The sequence below is a fragment of the Pristiophorus japonicus genome, chromosome 10 (genome assembly GCF_044704955.1).
Source record: "Pristiophorus japonicus isolate sPriJap1 chromosome 10, sPriJap1.hap1, whole genome shotgun sequence".
Classification (NCBI taxonomy): Eukaryota; Metazoa; Chordata; class Chondrichthyes; family Pristiophoridae; genus Pristiophorus; species Pristiophorus japonicus.
In genome coordinates this window covers 158,308,613-158,322,778 of record NC_091986.1, presented here as the reverse complement: position 1 = coordinate 158,322,778, position 14,166 = coordinate 158,308,613, and the positions used below count along the sequence as shown (strand labels likewise).

General features: G+C 47.4%; 1 protein-coding gene across 5 annotated transcripts in view; it reads right to left on the bottom strand.

Annotated features, from left to right (window-relative positions):
- Nucleotides 1-14,166, bottom strand: part of sgcg (sarcoglycan, gamma) — a 1,035,170-nt gene that overhangs the window by 927,548 nt on the left and 93,456 nt on the right. For all 5 annotated transcript variants that reach the window (XM_070892210.1, XM_070892209.1, XM_070892206.1 and 2 more), the window contains exon 2: nucleotides 6,509-6,611. The gene's annotated coding sequence lies outside the window, so the exon portion shown is untranslated. The remainder of the gene's footprint in view (nucleotides 1-6,508; nucleotides 6,612-14,166) is intronic.

Genomic DNA, 14,166 nt, shown 5'->3' with positions numbered 1-14,166 from the left:
GGTAAGGAGACCAAAACTGTACACAATACTCCAGGTGCTGTCTCATCAGGGCTCAATATAATTGCAGTAAGACGTCTTTACACTTATTCTCAAATGGGCCAAAATTGCCCCTTCCCTTAAGGTCTGTTATCACCGGAAATCGGCGGCCATGCTGTGGAGTGCAATGGCCGCCAATTTCTCGTGTAATGGCTGCCATTTTGAAAATTCCACTCCTGCAGTATCCCTCCGGTGACCCCCCCCGCCCCGCCCCCAATACCGCTCCGCTGCTGCTGATCCGTCCTAAGTGTGCACTGCCGATGTTCCCCCCCCCCCCCCGATGCCAAAATTCTGCCAAAGAAATTTTGCTCCCGCCACGCAGTGCCAAAAGCAGCTTCTTGTGCCGGTGCACTGAGCTTGGAGTCCTTCTAAAATGGCAGTGTGGCTCTCATTAAAGGGGAGGTGATACAGCCGCTCCTGCCATGTTTTTATTTTTGTCGGCCGACTGCCATGTCAGGCCGACAGTTATGCTCCTGAGTTCGGCCAGGCCACCAACATGCAGCCTGGCACCCCCTCTTGGATGGCAGGCCGCTGGCCCGGCTGGAACCCTCCCTGGTGGCCCAGTGGACCAAACTTAAAAAATCGCGCAGGCTCTCCCCTTTAAGTGAAGGGGAGAGCGGTGGTGACGCGGCGCCGTGATGACATCACACTACACCCGCCCCCAACTTCCGCCCCTCTAGACTGTGAGCCTCTGCCTACCACCGCACATCCGCCCCCATTATGACCAACTTCCGGTCCGCTGGAAAAAAAAAGCCATTGAGCGGAAAATCAACTGCGCCGGTAAAAACAACTGAAACAGGGTAGGTGTGCCCCATTTCCAGCGGTGGGCAATTTTAGTCCCAAAGCCTCTTGTAATAACGGTGTACATTCCATTTGCTTTCTTAATTGCTGCTGTACCTGCCTGTTAACTTTCAGACTTTGAATGGAGAGTAGTCTGTGCTTAAACTTTGACCATGAGGTATGTTTTTCTCTCCTCTGAGTTATTGTTTATTCTTGGTTAACAAACAGCAAATGTACTGCACACAGAAAGGGAAAACATGCTCCTTGAATAGTGCTGAAATAGTTAAGGCTGATGTTGAAAGGGACCTAGCAGTTTTAGTAAACCCAAATCATCTGCCGTGAATTTCGTGACTTCCTCCTGATCGGCCACTGTAAAATCAACTGAAGATCGGCAACACCCCAGATGGACCCGTAAATTTGGTTTCTGACAATCTTCCGACAAGGTTGCAGTGGGTGATCCAGGGAATTCCAGATGAAACTCTGGGAGAATATTGGTCCTAATTTTAACTCCAGGTGGATTCCCCGCTCAGGCCTGAGTTAAAATTACAGTTGGGTCTCAATAATGTCATTGGGGCACAACATGCATAAAGAAGGACCCCATTGGCTCCGGGCATGTGTCCTTGCTGCCTGCTCAGGAGAGCAGGTTAAAATTGTAGATGTTGCGATCATGGCTGCTTTCGGGCAGTTAAGAGCCAGGGTGATTTTAACTGTCTACCTGCTGCTTAGCAAGTAGGGTTAAAATCACCTAACCATTGCAGAGCAGCATCTGAAAAGCAAACAGAATGCTGAACCAAACAGCCAAAAGGTTTGTGTTAGCGGTTTGCAATATGAGGAAAGATTGGAGAAATTTGGGCTTTGCAGGTTGAAAGCAGGCAGCTGAGATGTGGGGACTGAAATTCAGCTCCCCAATAAGGCTGGTTACCACTAGAATGCAGCGGCCAGGCAGCGGAATCGAATGGCTGCCGATCTGTGGTCGAATGGCCGCCGCCAACCAAATTCAGCAGGGGGGGGGTTTCTGGCAGTCCCCACTTCTGAGTGGCCGTGGTTGCGTCATAAGTGCACGCACTGCCGGGAACCCCCACCCCCTGTGAAATTCAGCCCGAAAAATCTTATGCCTGCCGAGCGGTACCCCCGACAGTTTTTTCTGTCAGTGCACCTTTCATTCCCTCTGTGAAGCCCTGGGGGTACTACGGCCATTGAAGCCAAGGGCCCAATGCCGCGGTTGCCATTTTATTTTTTTGCCTTTCATGTCGGCCGGATTATTGTGCCCCCTGGTTCGGCCGAGACGCCAACAGGCAGCCTGGCACCCCCTCTTGGGTGCCAGGCTGTTGGCTCAGTCGAAACCCTCCCTGGTGGTCCAGTGGGCGATTCTAAATAACCATCGATTCTCTCCCTTTTAAAAGGAGCGGAGATACGTGGTGACACTGACGCGCAATGATGTAACCACAGCTCCGCTGTTGAGTGACAGTGGCGGAGAATCCGTTCTGCCTCCACTTCTGTCCCTCACCAGCACTTCCCGCCGCACTCCTGTCCCCATTATGACCAATTTCCTGGTCGATTAAAAAAAAATGACAAAGAGCTGAATTTCGCGAAAGAGGCAACCTCATCCGAAACGGTGGTATATCACCAACAATGTCTCCGCAAGATCCTACAAATCCCCAGGGAGGACAGGTGCACCAACATCAGTGTCCTTGTCCACGCTAACATCCCCAGCATTGAAGCTGTTATGTATGTATGAAAATCTCACCAATATGTAAGACTTGCCACTGGGAGGCACACCTGTGGGAGATCTAAGAGTCACCTGTGCACCCTGGGGCAAACATAGAAACATAGAAACATAGAAACATAGAAAATAGGTGCAGGAGTAGGCCATTCGGCCCTTTGAGCCTGCAGCACCATTCAGTAAGATCATGGCTGATCATTCCCTCAGTACCTCTTTCCTGCTTTCTCTCCATACCCCTTGATCCCCTTAGCAGTAAGGGCCATATCCAACTCCCTCTTGAATATATCCAATGAACTGGCATCAACAACTCTCTGCGGCAGGGAATTCCATAGGTTAACAACTCTCTGAGTGAAGAAGTTTCTCCTCATTTCAGTCCTAAATGGCCTACCCCTTATCCTAAGACTATGTCCCCTGGTTCTGGACTTCAACATCGGGAAAATTCTTCCCGCATCTAACCTATCCAGTCCCATCAGAATCTTATACGTTTCTATGAGATCCCTTCTCATCCTTCTAAACTCCAGTGAATAAAGGCACAGTTGATCCAGTCTCTCCTCATATGACAGCCCAGCCATCCCTGGAATCAGTCTGGTGAACCTTCGCTGCACTCCCTCAATAGCAAGAACGTCCTTCCTCAGATTAGGAGATCAAAACTGAACACAATATTCCAGATGAGGCCTCACTAAGGCCCTGTACAACTGCAGTAAGACCTCCCTGCTCCTATACTCAAATCCCCTAGCTATGAATGCTCCTATACTCAAATCCCCTAGCTATGAAAGCAGGTATAAAAGGTGATACACCCTGCTGCTTCTGCACTCTGGAGTCTGAATAAAGAGACTAAGGTCACAACATGTTTTCAGCCGGCAGAATGGTATAGGGCAGGGCCCACATGACTGCAGAGGCCAGACTTAGACCTAGAGTGACTCAGAGTCCGCCGTGGGCGTGAATGCATATCCATTAGCACCATGTTGGCGCTGCGGGGGGCAGTCATAGAGCTCATCAATGTTGATTCAAGCCCTATGTGTGCAAGGACTGTGGAACAATGGGGCACCTCCTGCGAATGTGCAAATGATCTCTGACTCACCACATGTCAGAGTCAGGGGAGAACGATCAATCCAGCGAGGATCACGCTGAACGAGCAGGAGAGGCAACTCAACCCGAGGATGAAGAGGAAGTATATGGGATACACACCTTCACCACCAAAAGCTTTCCGATAATATTAAAAGTTGAACTCAATGGCACTCGAGTTTCCATGGAATTAGACACGGGGGCGAGTCAATCAGTTATGAGCCAGAAGGCATTCGAGAGGCTGTGGGGCAACAAAGCACAGCGACCCAAGCTGATCCTGACTCAGGCAAAGCTGCGCACCTACACCAGGGAACTGATACCAGTTATTGGTAGTGCGAACATAAGAGTGTCCCATGAGGGAGTGGTGCACGATTTACCACTGTGGATTGTTTCAGGTGATGGGCCAACGCTGCTTATAGAAGGTGGATGGGGAAGATTCGATGGAACTGAGAAGACCTCTGTGTACCTTTTCCAGTGAACGATGTCTCCCCTGCTCAAAGGCTGAGCAAAGCCCCGCCTTCAGCTGAACCAGGCATCGAAGTGCAGATCCATTTGCAGATCACCGAGTCACAGGCTGCGAGGAGATAAAGCTCAACCGAGCAGCGGTACAGGCACGGTACCCACCACCCAAAGCCGACGACCTCTTCGTGACCATGCTGAGTGGGACTCCAGCCGAAACGATTCAAATGTGTCTACCTGACGCCAGAGGCTAAATCCCTGGGGAGGAAGATCGCGGCAGTCGGCATCACGGACACGGATGAGAGTGCGTCCAGACCACGGGATGTTGCCGCAACGGAACAGAGGAATGTGTTGCTCAGCAAGGAAGATGACTGGGTTTAGGGCAAAGGTAAAGGGGCAGCTGCTGAGAAGGCCAGGAACCCACAACGTTCCAATAAGTTGTTTGCACTGTGTAACCCATGTGAGCATTCTTTCACAGCCAATGATGCACTATCATATGGGGTAGGGGGCACTTACAACAAACCAAAGTAGCGGGCGAACACCAACCGGTTGCATATGTATCTGACAAAGTATTCGTAGCAAGTGATGTGTTACCGCACGGGGTCGGGTGTGTTGTGCAGCAAGCCAAAGTAGCGGGCGAGCCCCAACTGGTTGTACATGTATCCAATAAGTTAACCAAGGCAGCAGCTTGGGTTCATGGGACAAAAGAGACGCACCAAAGAGGGTTCAATATTTGCTCGAGTCAGACAAGCTGCCCATTCCACAGTTTTGGGAGAGCAGAGGCACCATTATCAATGCATTGTTTCGAGAATGTCTAATACTGTCTGTGCACTGGAACATGATCCGCCACGGGTCAGGCACTGAGAACGGCGCTAATGCCCTCAGTTGGCTACCGTTGCCCATCACCGGGGTGGAAATGGCACAGCCTGCAGACCTACTTGTGGTTGTGGAAGTGCTAGAAAGTGAGGGGTCAACCATAATGGCCCCCCAGTTTAGGACCTGGACCAGCCAGAATCCCACATTACCGCCTGCCAACGGTGAACTGCTAGACGGGATGTTGCAGCTTATCCGTCGCAAAGACGAAAGGCCCATCCCATTAGATTGCCTCCTATGGGGCAACTCTGCAACGTTGCAAAGAAAGGCAGGGAAACTACATACAGTCGGTGATCCGGGGCCTCCATACCATGGCCCAGGATCCACGGGGACCATGCAACCTCCTGCCACTACTGAAAGTTTCAAGGCCATATCGACCATTCTGGGCTTGCCACAATAGTCTGGAGCAGGCAGCACAAATCACAAAGCCAAGCACCACACGTGTCACGGTAGATGACCTACGGACCCAGCTATCCCGGGTGCTACGCAGTCACCAGACAGAATCACTCAGAACCGAGCCTTCCGTATGCAGAAAGCATTTGGACCAGACCAAACTGCGAACTACAGATAACCAGGAACCACTGTGAAAGGACCTGGCCCCCAGCGACCCACTAACACAATCGACCTCACCGTCAACCACGAGGATGAACCCACTCCGTCAGGACCTCAACTCAGGTGATCGACCCGGGGACGCAGGACGCCGGATCGTCTCAATTTGCAAATAACTTGTCCATAAGATTTTGGAGGGGGGAGTGATGTTATGTATGTATGTAAACCTCACTAATATGTAAGACTTGCCACTAGGAGGCACACCTGTGGGAGATCTAAGGGTCACCTGTGCACCCTGGGGCAAGCAGGTATAAAAGGTGATTCACCATGCTACTTCTGCACTCTGGAGTCTGAATAAAGAGACTAAGGTCACAACAGTTTGAGCTTGCAATACAGTCCTGTGGATTTATTCTGAACATAACAGAAGCACTGACCACACTCGATCAGCTTTGCTGGGCAGGCCACATAGTTTGCATGCCAGACACGAGACTCCCAAAGCAAGTGCTCTATGCGGAGCTCCTTCATGGCAAACAAGCCAAAAGTGGACAGTGGAAATGTTACAAGGAGGACACCCTCAAAGCCTCCCTGATAAAGTGTGACATCACCACTGACACCTGGGAGTCCCTGGCCAAAGACTGCCCTTAGTGGAGAGAGTGCATCCGGGAGGGCATTGAGCACTTCGAGTCTTAGCGGCGAAAGCGTCCAGTGATCAAGTGCAGGCAGCGGAAAGAGCGTGCAGCAAACCAGTCCCACTCAGCCCTTCAAATCTAAGTGGAACCTACCTCCTTCAGGGAGTCTTACTCTATTAAAAATACTCCAATATTCTCACAGTTTGTGTTGACACGTAAAAAAACACGAAACTGAAACAAACATCCTTTTTGATGCATCTTGTACCTCCTTCCTCTTTCAGGGTAAAGAGCAGTAATTAGTTTAAATAATATATCATCACTGCAGAGATGATAGCCGAGTATCATGGATGTAATGGAGGCATTTGTGTGGTAAGAAGAAGATGGGACTACTCACCTTCTTTTATCTTCTTCTTCAAAATGAGTCTATCCACCTGGTGTGCATTTTCTACCTTTTCCTTACTCAGCAAAACGCTTAATTGGTCCTCAATATTCCGATCCTACAAAAATCAACGAGTAATTTGGTTAAAATTTTAAAATTTTAGCAGCAAAGAAATAAACAGTGTGAACATCTGCCTAACAAGTATCTTCACCCAAGGTTGTACACAAACGATTACAGCAGCTTTTACAATGCTTCCTCTCAGATTTTCAGAATGTTCAAAAGAAAAACTGGAAACATACTGCAGGTCTGTCGAGATTTTAAAGAAAGAAGGGAGCTGCATGCTTTGGGTGAGATCTAAAATGATAACCTGAGTTCTGATGAAAAATTCCACCCAAAACACTACCCTACCATTCTCTTCCAGATCCTGACTGATCTGGGATGCATTTCTGGCATTTTCTCCTTTTACTTCAAAGGAAGTGTTGAATATTTGAATGCACCTCGTCACTGTTGGATAATTTAGTGATTCACCAATGTCAAAACCAGTAATTCTGAGTGGCAGATCAACTTCGAGGGGAACTAAGCCCAAGGGATGAATCTGAATGTGACATTTACCCAGGGCAGCAATAATAATAGTTTTCCAATGATTGTGTCATAATATATCTTTCCTTTTAAATAGTGATGTGGAGGAATCCTTTTCACACATTAGTAGTTTCCATTTGAGAAACTAAACATATAAATGGAAACATCTGACCGATGTATTGTTAGATATAACTTAATGGGATCAATTCGCTTTGATACAGATGCTAATGAAGCACATTTTAGGCATAAAATTCAATGTAAAGTATCAAACAATAAAACATTTTTCCCAATTATGTTTTTGTGGTTATTGTTTAAAAACTGCATCCTAACTATGAACAGGGAGCATCTGTTATTGCCACACCGAGTAACTATTTACCAATCTCCTATTAAAACCATCAGAATGTTCATGAAAAGATAGGAGAATACATAGTGAACATACACAAAATATTCCTGATTCATCTGGTCTTTGCACAGGCAAATGGCAATTACCAATGAAAACTCAATTAAGGTACGTCAACATGTTAGGCTAAAGACAAAGCTGGCTGCCTCAAATTAATCACGGTCTATTTTCTAATATGATAAAACATTCCACAAGGTGATAATATGCAAGTACTAAGGTGGAATGTGATGCCTTTGCAAAGCTGGTGTTAATAATTTACTTTCATTTTAATCACGAAATGAAATACAGCCAATTAAGCAGTATAGATGTTGGGATTAGTACTGAATAAAGCAGCACAATCGAGGGTATTTAGATAGAGAATAACAGATGGCTGGCAGTGAATTACAGTCTTAACAGACTCCCAGAATCTTTCTAAGCTTAGAAATTACTCTTGGTGACATCAGTGCACAGACATATAACATGTTGTTATAATATTCCTCTGCTACTTTAATGGAAACATTAATCTTTTAATTTAAATAGTTTAATGCCTCCCTTAAACTAGAGGACAAAGGAATGTCATAAGAATGTGTTGAGCATTTGTAAGTTACTATTGTCAAGCATAATTTCTAGGATATAATCTTCTCATTGTTACTATATTCTAGCTTTTCTATTTCAGTATCCTTTTTGCTACTAAAAATGTTCCTTTATTTTATTCCACTGAATTGGCCCATAAATCTGAACATGCACTGTTACTGGTGTCTTTCAGTTATCTTCTGTTCCAAGGTTCATACTCTAGAACCACCAGGCCGAAGGGGGAGTGGGTTGCGGGGGTGGGTGGGTGGCGGTGAGGTACAAGGATAAAACCCACCCAATGCCATCAATTTGAGGCTTGTGCCATTTTAACTCCCAGGCCTCATTTATATCCCACCGTCCAGCTGCCCACCCAAAACAGATGCAAAGATACAGCTGTCTAGTTGCTGGAAGCAAAGATTCGTCAGCCTAGACCATTACCTAACACAAATCTATCACTCAGTTTTGAAATGTTAAATTGACCTGACCGAAATAGATTCTTGGGGTATAGTTCCAGATCTCTTCTCCCTTTCCTGACACCCCTGAACAGCCTTGCTCAAATGTTAAGGTTATGTTCCATTGTTCTGGACTTCCCACCAGAGGAAATACTTTCCCTCTGTCTATCATATCAAATCCTTTAATCATTTTAAACACCTCCATTAGATCACTCCTTAATCTTCTGTGCTCAAGGGAATACAAGCCTTGTCTATGCAACCCATCTTCATAATTTAACTCTTTTAGCCCTGGTATCATTCTGGTGAATCTGTGCTGTACCCCCTCCCAAGGTATGTCCTTCTGGATGTGCAATGCCCAGAACTGAACACAACACTCCAGATGTGGTCTAACCAGAGCTTTATACAGCTGTAGTTTAACTTCCACCCTTTTGTATTCCAGCCCCCTTGAGTAAAGGGCAATATTCCATTAGCCTTTTTGATTACTTTTTTCAACTTGAAACCACTAGTTTTTAGTGATTTCTGTACATGGACCCCTAAGTCTCTCTGCTCCTTCATAGTGCCTAGCTTTTCACCATTTCAAAATACTCTGATCTATCTTTCTTAGGTCCCAAGTGGATGACCTTGCACTTCCGCACATTGAACTCCATCTGTCACAGTTTTGCCCACTCAATGCAGGATAGGATAGGAGCAGCATGATTTTGGATGAGCCAAAGTTTATGGAGGTTGGATGATGAGGGGGCGCCCAGTAAATCATTAGAATAATCAATTCTGGAGGTGTTGAATGAGTGCTTCAGATGCGCTGAGTGAGATGGAGGCGACTGATGTTGCAGGGGTGGAAGCTGGAAGTCTTTGCGATGAAGAGGATATGGGGTCAGAAATTTAACTCAGAGTCGAACAAGAGGCCGAGGTTGCAAGCAGTCGATTTGAGCCAGAGACAGTGACTATGAAGGGGAATGAAGTCTGTAGTGAGGATATGGAGTTTGTGGCAGGGCCAAGAACAATGGCTTTTGTCTTCCCAATGTTTAGGTAGAGAAAATGAGGACTCATCCAAGACTGTATGTTAGACAAACAGTCTGATAGTACAGAGGGGTTGAGAGAGGTGGTGTGTCAGCATACATGTGGAATCTGACCACATGTCTGCAGATAGCGTTGCCAAGGGGCAATATATAGACGAGGAAGAGGATGGGGGAAAGGATGTGTCTTTGAAGCATTTCTGAGGTGATAATGTTAAGGTGGGAAGAAAAACCATTGCTACAGATGCTCCTGCTACTCTACCTGCAGCCCTACTCTGACCCTGACTGACCCAGCACAAACTGAGGACTGAAGCTGGTTCCTCAATTGTTTGTTCCACAATGGGTCGTTCACTAGAAAACTGGTAAAGTTTTTTTTTAAATCTGGCCCACTATTCCTTTAACAAATTGTCATAGCAGAAACAGCAGCTTTCCCATATACCTTTTACTATATGGGGTAGCATAGTGGTTAATTTACTAGACTAATAATCCAGGGTCCTGGACTAATGATTTGGAGACATGAGTTCAAATCCCACCACAGCAGTTAAAGTTCAATTAAAAAAAATCAGTAATGCTGACTGGATTGTCATAAAAACCCATCTGGTCACTAATATCCTGGAGGGAAGGAAATCTGCCGTCGTTACCCAGTTTGGCCTATTATATATGATTCCAGACTCACAACAACGTGGCTGACCCTTAACTGCCCTCTGAAATGGCCGAGCAAGCCACTCAGTTTACTCAAGAAGGCAGCTCTCGAGGGCAATTAGGGATGGACAATAAATGCTGGCCTTGAAAAATAAAATGCTGGTAAAGAAGGCATCACAACAAGACAATGTCCTATTCTTCAGCTGCTTCTGATGTTGAGCCCTTACAAATGCTAGTGTAGCAAATAAATTTGCATGCTGCTTGGGATCACCCATAATTCACAAGATAGCGTAGAGACAAAATGATCTCCACCATACTGCAGGAAGAGGTAAGCAGTGCAGCAAAGGCTGCAGAATGTCTGTCCTTGGCTACAAGCGACATCCATCATGTACAGCATTAATAAATTGTGTTGTGTCACTGCAAGCACTACCTCACAATCCTTTGAGTAGTGGAGCAAATATTGCCAGGCAACTTTTACTGTGTTAAGCCCCTTCCCCAGACAAAAATATAAAATGGTTAAAATATAGCAAGTGACTGAAAACTGCCTCAATCTGTAATTTCAAGAAGATTATGGGGCCGAAATTCAGGGTCCGGATAAGGCCCATTACCGCCGTTTTGCGGCGGCCATACGGCGGAACCGAGTGGCTGCCGCGCTGCAGTCCATTGGCTGCCATGACCCAAATTCAGCTCGGGGATTTTTAGGCCTATTTTTAGGGCTACCGACCGCTTCAAGCACGTCATCAAAGTGCACACCGCCACTATCCCGCACCTACATCACAATCCACCCCAAATTTACCTCCAAAACCTTTGCTCCGCCACGTGGTGCCCCCGACAGCTTTTTCTGTCGGTGCACCTTGCTTTGTGTGTGTGTGGCACGGCAATGCGGCGGCCATTCAAGGGGAGGGCACACTGCTTCTCACAACATGCAGAACACCGTGGAGAGTGACAGTCCAGGAGGTCTCTGCAGTAACAGGGCACTAAGAAGCGGTACTAATGACATTGGTGGCTTTCAGAAAAAGAAAAGAAAGACTTCCATTTATATAGCATCTTTCATGACCACTGGATGTCCAAAGCACTTTACAATCAATGAAGCACTTTTTGAAATGTAGTCATTATTGTATTGTGGGAAACACGGCAGCCAATTTGCGCATAGCCAGCTTCCACAAACAGCAATGTGATACTGACCAGATAACTTGTTTTAGTGATGTTGATTGAGGGATCAATATTGGCCAGGGCACCAGATATAACACCCCTGCTCTTCTTCAAAATCATGCCATAGGATATTTTATGTCCACGTGAGGGCAGACGGGGCCTCGGTTTAACATCTCAACTGACCGCTGTTTCAATAGATGCCTTGAGGTTCAGCCTGAACAGTATCATATTCCAGGGCTTTCAAGACTTGATTGGGACGGTTAGGTTTGTCATCAAATCAACTAGAAGAACCTCAGCATCTGTGCCCTGCACCAATGGGCTACAAGGAGTGGTTGCAGATGTTACTCCCTCTCCAGAGAGTCCCAATGCATCCACTTTCTTAAGGCCCCCTCCCATGCCTGCAGTGAGGGTGTTGCAGACATGGGCCTGCCACCCTTTCACACTGCAAGAGAAATGTTGTTGGTAGTTAAACTCTCTGGGAATGTTGCTTCACGGAGATGCAAGTCATTACAGGCCAAGGCTCCAGGAAGCCTTTTGCAGAAGTAGTAGATTAGGAGCTCGAACAATTAAGATGCCTGGCACAAAACATATAGGGGCCGAAATTGCCCTCAGCGGGAAATTGGGGAGGGCAATTCGAATAAACTGAAACTTTTCCGCCTGGCAGGAGTCAGATGCTCTTTAACTCAGACACCGCCTCCCAGCACTTTGGGGTGCTGTTGGAAGCGATATCGGGGCGGGATCGGGTATGGAGCGGAGCGGTGTCCATCACTGCCATGCTGACACGTCGCAACGTCCCTCCCCTTTAAGTGAAGAGGAAGGACACTATGATGCCTATGTCGAGCCCACTGGGCCATCAGGGAAGTTTTCGGCCGGGCCAATGGACTCAGGAGTCGGACGGCAATGGAAACAAAGTAGCGGCCGCGGCGGTGGACCCTCCCCTTTAAGGGTGACCGCACCACGCAGCCACTGGCATCTTCCTGACTCTCAAAGCTGTCAGTGGCACCGACTGGCAGCAGCAGCGCTCCCGCGGGGCAATTTCCCCCACAGGGACGGAAAAGGGGTCCCCGCTGGTCGGTGAGGGGTCGGTGCTCTGGGCAGGGCGGAAACACGGTGCGCGGCGGAAACCCGTTCCCGTCGCCCCCGCCCAGGGGGCAATTCCAGATGGATCAGCCCCGCCACCTGCCCCTGGGCAGAAAGGCCTTACGCCCCGTTACTGCCTCAACGGGCCTTAAAGAGGGCAATTTCCCCGCCCCCCCCCGCCATAGTCACAGTGGTGAGAGGTAGATGTAGATAAGGGTGTATGTTATTCTAGAAGGTAAATATGGCTTGATCACATGGACGAGATTTAATTTCAATGTATATCCTGTACTTGCAACATTTTGATTGAAGGCAAGGGAAATACATCTTATGTCTTATAAAGGGAATAGCCGTAGATCTTTGGCAGTACAGATTTTGTGAAGGTGGGGTTGGGGGAGAAAAGGCAAGTGTAAAGTGTGTTAACTGTTATTCAGCAATAGCACTTGTCTCCTCCTTTCTCTGGTAGCTGCTGGCATCTCCTTCCTGTTCACCCTCCTCATGCTAGGGGACAGGGTTCCTTTCCCACCATCTTCATATCAGCTTCTGGAAGCAGCAAGGCTTTCTTCATTGTGATATGTAGCATGCAACAAGCTATAATGATTTTGGAGGCTCTTGCTGGGATTTATCACAGGAAGCATTCAAGATTTATCCAGGCGCTTAAAATGAAACTTCAGAATGCCAATCATCTGTTTTATCACATTCCTTGTAGTCCGCATTATGTTCGCTCTCACCCTTTGTCTGTGGAAGCCTTACTGGAGCCATAAGCCATGACTACGGGAGATAGCTCTGATTACCAATTGATCATACTGATACCTGGCTTTGAAACACAGCTCTGTTATGGTGAAGCCATGACAGCTTCCTGAGGTAATTGCATTGCACAATGGCTACATATTAATCAAATAAAAGCCTTTCCTGTTCAGGAAATTGGAAGTCTTCATATGGGGCTTTGAGTGGCAACTGTATCCCTTCAATAGCTCCGCAATAGGAACACTGCCAGTCTATAATTGCATGGTTCTCCATCACTTTCTCTCTCTGTTTAGCTGATTCATTGATAAGGCACCAAACAACACATCCTGCCTGGAGAGTGTCAGTGGTCTTCTTTATACAATCATGAGCTGCTGATTGATTAATGTGGTAAAGGCCACCAAACACATCAATTGGCAAAGAAATTCAAGGCAGTGGTGACTTTGACTGGTACAGACAAAGCTGTTTCCCTAGTGCGAGTGGGATGCAGGTCTTCAGACAGAAGCTAACATTTGCCCCACTTATCTCCAAGGAGAAAGCACCTGCAAATGGGGAGTCATTTGAAGAAAAATCTAGCTTGTTGTGTCTTGGCGAGGGATAACTGTTCATATATTTCAAGAACATATTGGCCCCGATATTTACGGGGAGGTGGATAGGGAGTGGGGGAGCGCAGGTGCAGGGAGCGGGGCAGAATCCAGAAATCGTGGGGAAGCGGAGTTCCTGCTAAATTTAACAGCAGGACCTCATTACGTTTTGAATTCCGTTTCCCACCCCACAGCAGGTCAGATTGAGCAGACTAGCTAGCTGCCGGGCAGGAAAGCCAGCGGTAGAAGGCCACAGCCTGGGACCACTGGGGGTTGGTGCGTGTTGGGTGCTGGTTGATCGTGGTAGTGGGCAGCGCTCCTGCTCCTCCTCACTCTCCAGGAATGTTCTAAAAAGCAGTTACCTTCTGCAGCCAGCTGTTCCCATCTCCATTTCCCGAGCCCTGGGAAACCCGGCCGGAAACCATTAAATTTATGTCAGGCCCCCAGCTGTCAGGTCAGGCCCCGACCTGTGTGAGAA